Source organism: Petromyzon marinus, chromosome 24 (genome assembly GCF_048934315.1).
Source record: "Petromyzon marinus isolate PM22_M1 ecotype Great Lakes invasive population chromosome 24, UKy_Petmar_22M1.pri1.0, whole genome shotgun sequence".
In the NCBI taxonomy this organism is placed as follows: Eukaryota; Metazoa; Chordata; class Hyperoartia; order Petromyzontiformes; family Petromyzontidae; genus Petromyzon; species Petromyzon marinus.
In genome coordinates, this window is record NC_133690.1 from 4,136,610 (window position 1) to 4,146,482 (window position 9,873).

Genomic DNA, 9,873 nt, shown 5'->3' on the forward strand with positions numbered 1-9,873 from the left:
AAGCTCGCCACAACGTAAGGGACCGTGGTGCTTTACAGCCAACGTCAGTTGAGCGTGGACAATTAGACCCAAGCAAAAATATAACATTAAAAAGAATTTGTAAAAATATATATCTTATTTAATTATAGAATACAGTATTGTCATCAGTATGACATAAGCATACCAAAGTTTGCAGTCGATACCACATTGGGAAGTGGGTAAAAATTGAGTTACAAGATTTGAGGATACAACAATAGACAGAGTTAATAAAAAGCGTGTAATAATAATAACAATAAAAAAAACTTAAGTTATTTATTACACAACGCAACGACCGCCAAAACTGCGGCGGCACTGATTGTGTGCGCGCATTGAATTAACTCTGCTGAAAGTATGCGCTCCCCCAGAAGGTCCGTGTGGCTGATGGGATGTGTCAAACACACTTCAAACCGGTAGATGGAGGGAGCGATGTATGGACAAGGTTGGCGTATTGCCTGCTGAGTTATGTTGTAACGTTACACGCAAAGAAGACGATGCCTCTCTGACTGACAGCGGAATTTGCTTCGAAGCGATCTCTGTGCGCGCGTGAACTCCGCACCGTGTAACCACGACGCGTAAACACGCGCACACAACGTGGAAACAAAGATCAAATATATTTTTTTATTTAAAGCTTTCGTGACTGCAGGGATTCATATTCTTGGTTTTTTCGGTAAAGTCACGTAGAAGGGAAACAATAAAATAATACAAATATTTTAAAAAATTCTCACGACGTTTCGACTGCAACACAAGCAATCATCATCAGGTGTGAAAACCTTCACACGTCATGAGAATTTTTTTTTATTTTTATTATTTTATTGTTTCCCTTCTACGTGACTTTACAGAAAGAACGAAGAATATAAAGATAAAAGATCCCCCGTGTAGCCTTAACAGACTGTAGGGGCAAGTGCTGTTAGCGAGCACCTATGAAGGTCAGCACGGCACACGAGGGGGTGAGTGGCCAGCACCACGCCCGGCCGCCTTTGTCTCCCCAGTGGCGATGTTTACACACCGCACCATGTACTCATTTGAGGCTGCGTCGACCGAGGTGAGTCCCAGGACTGGTTCAAGTAATCGTCACTGGTGTTGGCCGTGAGCGGGAATCAAAGCGCAGCGTGCTAACCGCTACACTTACCCCTCCCCCCCACGTGGAAACCCACACACACATGTCAACGCACACACGTGTAAACACGTAAACAGGAAAAACAGCAGCCATTCGCCACTAAGTGCAGGTGAGGTCACCACGGCGCTTGTGCCAGGCTAGCTGCACTTTGAGGCCACGTGAAGTGTCGAAGGCTCACTGACAGGTCACGGGACAGACCCAGGTGCCATGGCTTTGACTGATTGAGATCAGTGGCAGATGAATCGTCACCCGTGCCTCCCCACTGTGCCAACCTAGCCGTTTTCATTTCAACACGTTGGGGCCTCTGTGCAAACACAGCACAGTATACAACGCATCACTTGGTAATGTCGGCATGAACAAACGAATCATGTTGAAGCAAGTCTGAAAGACCCGTTATGCTGTTAATTCAAAGCTATTCTATGGAGTCACAGTTGTTGTGTCCTTCATGAGCATTCTGAAAACAACCTCCTCCCTTCCCCCAGGACAGGTGCCGGCAAACCAAAAAATTAACAAGCAGAGCCACTTGTTTTAGAATTCGATAACAAAAAACTCAATATTTCAAGAGCCGAAATGCACTGTGTGGTGAATACGAGACGGTGGGTCCTTAATAAACAACGTCACGAAACAGCAGTCCTTAAAGAGCCACATATTTGTCAACCCATGCCCTAGGCCCTGCCCTTTAAAACAACCAGTCGCTCTGCCTCCGCCAGCCCATCGGATTCCTCCAGTCGAAATAAATATTCTGATCAAAGTGGCCTTATATCACGAAAACATTGTTTAAACTGTAATGGTACAATATTCCAAAACAAATGCTACACATTTGACAGAATACGTGATATCAACCAACCTCTAAAAAACTCACATTTGAGATGTCCATATTTCTCTTCTTTGGTTCTTTCGGTAAAGTCACGTAGAATGAGAATAAAATAATAAATTGATAAAATAAAATAACACAATAATATTCTCACGACGTTTCGGCCACAACACAAGCGGCCTTCATCAGGTGAAGGGGGCGAGACTGTCTGGTAGGACAGCGCTGGAGTGAGAGAGCCACGTTCAGATCACGGCTTTTAAGCTGTGTGAGAGGAACAAAGAGCCTTGACGAAGGAATTAGCATAAAATTTAGCATTGAAAAGGCTGAATGATTAGCTTGTGACTGGTCACAGAAATAGCTATGTTAAAAGTTAAAGCATACACATCCGCAGAGGCACCCATTGTTAAAAGGAATTAACATAGATTTTAGCATTGAAATATCTAAGTTAAGGCAGTCATTGCTGGAGCCCCATCCGTTGTAATTCCACACAGCTTGTCCCATTTAAGTCCAGCCTGGTCAATTGAATCTGACACAGCTTCAAAACATGTCCTTCCCAGTTGTTGTCCCCTTTAGACTCCGAAGATCAAGCAGTTCCTCCGTAATGCAAAAAATTATCATCAACTCCCCGCAAAAAAATTAACAGCCGTGCAGTGTCCGTGGCATGTGCTCTCATCACATGCAATCGAGTAAAAATCGAAAGCACAAGCTTTATCTGACACTTGCTGTTTTAAGTTAGCCGACACGTCTTCAATTCGCCGCACAACCTTATTTCTCGACATACTAACATCGTTGAAATCCTGCATTTTCTCCAGGCACATTATTCCCACGACTTTAGTGAGGCACTGTTTGATAAAGCCACCGTCTGAGAAAGGTTTCCCGTGTAGGGCAATGAGTTGAGCTACTTCATGGCTGGCTATTGTTGCATTTCTTGAGCTTTGTTAGCACGGAACAAAAAACCCTGCTGCTGCGTTAGCAGGCTAGCTTGCCATTTGCTTTACCTTCTCTCTCCGCTCGGCGCCAGTGTAGGACGTGAAGGTCTGATGTTTCGTTTCATAATGCCGTCGTACATTGTACTCTTTAATCACGGCAACACTCTCATTACAAATCAAACAAACACACTTCCCCTTGGTTTCTATGAAAAAAAATTCATTTTTCCACCGAGTCTGAAATTTTCTGCACTCGCTTGCAATCTTGCGTCGCTTCAGTTCCGGCATTTCTGGTGACCCTGAGCAATTGTTTTCTTCGATTGCTTGCTTTGTGGAGACGCTGCCTTGTTCAAGACAATAGCGCCATCTCGTGTTTAAATTAAGAAATGCAATAAAGTGGGCCATAGTCCATTATATTTTTAGACTTTGATACGGGCCAATTAAAAATGGAAGGCGGGCCGCAGTTGGCCCGCGGGCCGTAGTTTGGACACCCCTGCAGTACACGATACCATTTTGCGTGAAAACTCGGACCCATTATCTTGAAGTTATCGGGGGTGGGGCGTCTTTGCTTATTAGCATCTTTAGTATCTTGCGATTCACCAACGTTGGTTGGGGCAAGCCTGACTGCTGATGAGACACTGAATGTCGAAGCGAGCCCATAGCTTGCTTTGTATTGAACTAATACTGCTGACATTATGCACTCCAAGAAGACCGTGGGGCTGACGGGATAAAAAAAAAAACATTGATTTTGTTGTTTTATGCGATGAGACAGATACAGGATTGTGAATGAGACGTGTTTTTTTGTCAATGTTATGGACGAATAGGTGAGAATGGTGTGAGTTTGTGTGCAAGTGAATGGCAAATGCCTGGAGTGTGTGGTTCGGATCAGGTGAGTGGTGTGTGTTGGTTGATGAGTACAGTGAGGGAAAAAAAATATTTGATCCCCTGCTGATTTTGTACGTTTGCCCACTGACAAAGAAATGATCAGTCTATAATTTTAATGGTAGGTTTATTTGAACAGTGAGAGACAGAATAACAACAACAAAAAATCCAGAAAAACGCATGTCAAAAATGTTATAAATTGATCTGCATTTTAATGTGGGAAATAAGTATTTGACCTCTATAAAACAAGACTTAGTACATGGTGGTAAAACCCTTGTTGGCAATCAGAGGTCAGACGTTTCTTGTAGTTGGCCACCAGGTTTGCACACATCTCAAGAGGGATTTTGTCCCACTCCTCTTTGCAGATCTTCTCCAAGTCATTAAGATTTCGAGGCTGACGTTTGGCAACTCGAACCTTCAGCTCCCTCCACAGATTTTCTATGGGATTAAGGTCTGGAGACTGGCTAGGCCACTCCAGGACCTGAATGTGCTTCTTCTTGAGCCACTCCTTTGTTGCCTTGGCCGTGTGTTTTGGGCCATTGTCATGCTGGAATAACCATCCCCGACCCATTTTCAAAGTCCTGGCTGAGGGAAGGAGTTTCTCACCCAAGATTTGACGGTACATGGCCCTGTTCATCGTCCCTTTGATGCGGTGAAGTTGTTCTGTCCCCTTAGCAGAAAAACACCCCCAAAGCATAATGTTTCCACCTCCATGTTTGACGGTGGGGATGGTGTTCTTGGGGTCATAGGCAGCATTCCTCCTCCTCCTCCAAAGACGGCGAGTTGAGTTGATGCCAAAGAGCTCCATTTTGGTCTCATCTGACCACAACACTTTCACCCAGTTGTGCTCTGAATCATTCAGATGTTCATTGGCAAACTTCAGACGGTCATGTATATGTGCTTTCTTGAGCAAGGGAACCTTTTGGGTGCTGCAGGATTTCAGTCCTTCACGGCGCAGTGTGTTACCAATTGTTTTCTTGGTAACTATGGTCCCAGCTGCCTTGAGATCATTGACAAGATCCTCCCGTGTAGTTCTGGGCTGATTCCTCACTGTTCTCATGATCATTGCAACTCCACGAGGTGAGATCTTGCATGGTGCCCCAGGCCGAGGGAGATTGACAGTTCTTTTATGTTTCTTCCATTTGCGAATAATCGCACCAACTGTTGTCACCTTCTCACCAAGCTGCTTGGCAATGGTCTTGTAGCCCATTCCAGCCTTGTGTAGGTCTACAATCTTGTCCCTGACATCCTTGGAGAGCTCTTTGGTCTTGGCCATGGTGGAAAGTTTGGAATCTGATTGATTTGTTGCTTCTTTGGACAGGTACCTGTTACACAAGCTGAGATTAGGAGCACTGCCTTAAGAGTGTGCTCCTAAATCTCAGCTCGTTACCTGTATAAAAGACACCTGGGGGCCAGAAATCTTTCTGATTGTGAATGGGTCAAATACTAATTTCCATCATTAAATGCAAACCAATTCATAACATTTTTGACATACGTTTTTCTGAATTTTTGTTGTTGTTATTCTGTCTCTCACTGTTCAAATAAACCTACCATTAAAATGTTAGATTGATAATTTTTTTGTCAGTGGGCAAACGTACAAAATCAGCAGGGGATCAAATACTTTTTTCCCTCACCGTATATCATGTGTGTGCCAGGTGAATGATATCTGGTGAGTGGTGAGTGCCCGCATGGTGAGCGGCGTCTGGCGATGGGTCAGTTGTCATGCATGTGAGGTCACGCCACCTTATCCGTCCTCTAGTGTGTGTGTCAATAATAACAATGTCACCTTTCAACACGCCGCTACCGCACATCACTCGCTCGCTCTCGCAGAGAGGACAACGACTCGGAGGCGCGAGGAGGAACCACAGATGAGCGGGAAGGCAGCAGCCAGGCGACGAGTCGGCGCCAACGATTGCCCAAGCTCTGCGGTCCTCTACAGTTTGAGGTGGTGTGGGCCAATTAATGTGGGAGGAAACCGGAGCACCTGAATAATAACTGAACAAAAAATGTTTACCAGGTAAAGCTCACTCATACAGCTCTTTTCAGACACGACCTGGCCCCAAATGATAGCTCAACGAAGTGGCTTATCTTGTGGAAATTTACATCAGTCAAACACTCAAAACGCTCGTTTATTCTGTATCTGAGGAGGTAAAAACCGGAGGACCCGGAAAAAATCCACGCGACCACGGGGAGACAGAGACATGCAAACTCCAAATATACAGCAGGCATCTGGGTCGGGATCGAATCCACGACCTCCTGTATACCAGGCGAGGTAGTTAACATCTCACCACCGTGGGGCCCATGCGTGCAAAGGGGGCAAACACTCAATCCCATGCAGTCCACATTCTTCCTTTACCGCCTTCTCCTGGCATAGCCAGGGCATGGCACCTCCTCGACGCCCACGGCAAGGGAGTTTCACAACATCGAATTGCGGTGATCCACCGACCCTCGCTGCTGCCTCCACAGTGCAGCAGCCACGTGCAGCAGCGTAGCCGCCACCGCCCAGCTTTTGTTGTGTGCGTGTGTACACAGGAGACGGTAAAAACAACAAGGGATGAGCAAATAATAAATGAAATTGTAAATTCTGAATCGTGACGAATTAAATTACTGGTGGGCTACATAACTGCGTCCCTACGAACCATCCGCCAGCAGCAGGTCTAGCGATGTTTTCAATCTCAGATCATTCTAATGTTTTACATTTACATGCATTTATTTTCCTTCTTTAGCACGCAGATGCTGATACATTAATCCAGAGATCATTGTCATTGTCTTACTCGTCGAAGTTTTAGGTGCACCCATTTGATATATCGGTGTGTCTGAGCCATACGTCACAGCAGGTGATAGATGCACCGTTTGTAAACGTGATTCCCTGAGCACATAGCTATGTTGATATTCAGAAGCACTCCGATCTATCGTCGTCCCCTTCTCTTATGTCCTGTCTGTGATCCCGGTCTGCCTTCAATAACTCCCCTAGGTATACATGTGAGCATTGCATTTTCCAGTTCCTCCAACATTGATTCCATAGGGAGCTACAACGATTTTACAATATTTTTCCACGGAAACTTTCACCACTCTACATGGTCAATAGGCCTGATTAGCTCCGTCTTCATGCTAAGTTTATGGTACAGTATTTACATGAGGTGGATGTGACTGTGATTCTCGTATTGTAAAATGTTTTATCACTAAAGTCAGGACTGGACTTAGGAATGGACAATTGGGGCGGCTAGTCATGGGCGAAAATTTGTAATGGAAAATAATGAGGGCATCGCCATGGGCAAATAGGGGAGAGATAAAGACACGGAGAGAAACACACACAGCGAAAGATAGACACAGAAATAGGCAGTGAGAGACATAGGAGTACAGTGAGAAACAAACACAACAACAACAACCGCCATTCGCAACTAAGTGGCGGTGACGTCACCACGACGCTTGTGCCAGGCTACGTGCACCTTGAGGCCACGTGAAGTGTCGAAAGCCCGCTGGCAGGAAGTCACGGGGCAGACCCAGATGCAACGGGTTGACTGACTGAGACGACTGGCTGATGCACCACCTGTGCCCCCTACTGTGCCAATCTGCTGTGCTTTAGCCACCCGGCACTCCGCTCGTTGTTGTGAGCGTCGCTCCTCCGCCCTCCGTTGTTGTTGGAGGGCGACTGCCTCCAACTGCCCAGTAGCAGCGTCCTTCACGAGCCTCCTCCACAGAGGCCGATCTTGACACCGCTGGTACCAGTCATCGGCAAGTCCACTCAGCTCCACATCCTCATGTACCACATCACTCCATCTCTTCTCTAGCCCGTCCGTGCCAGTTTCACCCCCTCGATCCGGCTGAACAAAAGCTGTTTAGGTATGCGGTGGCTGGGCATGCGGGCTACATGATCCAGCCAACGCAGCCTTGCCTGCCGGAGGAGTTCACCAATGGGACTTTGTCCACATCTTTCAACGATTTGTGAGCTCCTCACACAATCTAGCCTGGTTAAACCCAGGATGGGTCGTAGGCAGGCCAGCATAAAGCGTAGAGAAGGGAGGGAATGACCGTGGCCGAGAAGACCTGAAGCTTTGTGCGGAGTGATAGACCAGGTAGCTTCCACACAGCGTTACGCGACTGATGAAAATATAATTCCGCTCGACTGATTCGAAGTGAGACATCTGCTGTTAAAGCGGAGACGGTCATGAGCACACTGCCAAGATATGGGGAACTCTCCACTCTCTCCACAACTGCCCTATCACCAATTGGGAGTTGTGGGGGTGGAGTGTCCGATGGTACAAATACCCAGGCAGGTGCTTAGTTTTGGTGGGGCTGATGGTAACGCCCCACCTCTTCGTGGCAAGCTCCAGGTTCAGCAGCAGAGCCTGCAACTCTTCCTCTGAGTGAGCAGCAATTACCCGGGCATCGATCAGCCTCCCATTGTATCCGTACCAAATTGAAATTCCTCCGGTACAGCTATTGAAGGCTTCACGAACTACGTGGTCAAAATAGATGTTAAATAATGTGGGAGCCAGAGGACATCCCTGTCGCACCCCAAGGTGTACAGGGAATAGCTCTGACTCCCGGCCACGTAGTTTTACCCAGGCCCGCTCACCATCATGAAGGTCCTTAATGATCGTGAGCGGAGGGACAGGGACTCCGAAAGCATGAAGAACAACCCAGAGCCCAGGCCTACAAACACACACACACACAAAGGGACACAGACACAGAGAAAACCCATCATGCAGACTCCGGTCATCCTCACAGTGGCTTTTGGCTGTCCATAGAACAAAGATGGCCACCACATCACGTGTTTTCTGATGCAGTTTTACGGCCGTCTGGAACGCTGTCCCGATATTAGGAAGCCACTGGAGCTATGCAATTTTAAATGTAGATTGAAAACCAATTTCTGTAGAACTTATTTTTGTGTTTAGTAGGCTGTCTTTCCCTCGCACCTCCGATTAGCACGGTTGGCAATGTACGGTACGAAAGAAGTTCCACAGATATATAGAGATAGACACAGAGATAGAGAGGGACATTCAAAAAAAGCAGTATAGAGAGAGACACGAAACATTAATACAGAGACATAGGGAGAGAGAGACAGACAGAGAGAGATACACAGACTGAGATAGAAACAGATAGAGAGACAGACATAAAGAGAGATGCAGAGAGAGAGAGACAGTGACTTACAAGTGTTGTGTCTGTAACTCACCACACGGGGACGTCTGCTGGAGGCAACGCGTTTATTGTAACAACTCTTAACACTATGTTAAGACTACTCTGTTAAACACTACTGTAACACCCGATAGCCTAAGGGAGAGACATCCTCCCTTCTAGCGTGTCCTACACACGCCGGGCTACGCTACACGCCGGTCCCTTGCGATGGCGGCTAGGGGAAGACTAGACCGACCGACCCACCCCGGGGTACGGGACTCGCCCCGGTCCACTGCAACCCCGGCTCTAGCGAGAGCCTCGGGGAGGGTCCCCGGGTGCTGGTCCAGTCTTCAGGTCTTCAGATGTCTTCAAGCTTGAGTTGGCGAACACTCCCTGCCCGTCCCGAGGCCGGCCTTTTATCCCCAGGTCGAGGTCACCCCTCCCCTCATGAACCTTCTAGAAGGTCTTAGTAGGTCTTAATTCTTAAGGGGGTTTAGGAAGTGGTGGGGGTCCCCATCCCCCTCAGCCCCCAGCCCCTGGGGGGTCTGGGGTGTCAACCTCCGGTCACGGAGGGGCGGGGGTTTGACCTTCGGTCAACCCCTACACACCTCGCTCTCTCTCGGCTGCCCCCTGTCGGCCCATGAGCGTGGTGGCAGGTCAGCTGCCTACAGCGCCTTATTATGGCGCATTAAAGTAATGATCAGCCACAGCAGAAGTATTGGTCCTGCCGTGTTTCAGATGTGCCTTATGTTCACGAACACGGTCCGAGACATGTCATTTGGTTTCCCCAATGTAACTGCTGCCGCAGATACAGCTTAGTTTGTAGACGCCGGGATATTGCATGTCAGGAAACTTGTCCACAGATGGGATCAGGTCACGAATTTTATGTACTGTGTTAAATCGGACCTGGATCTTGTGTTTGTTCATGATTTTATAAATATTTGTGGTTACCCCTGCTATGTATGGCAGGGTGATGGTTTTGATTGGATCCTCAGATG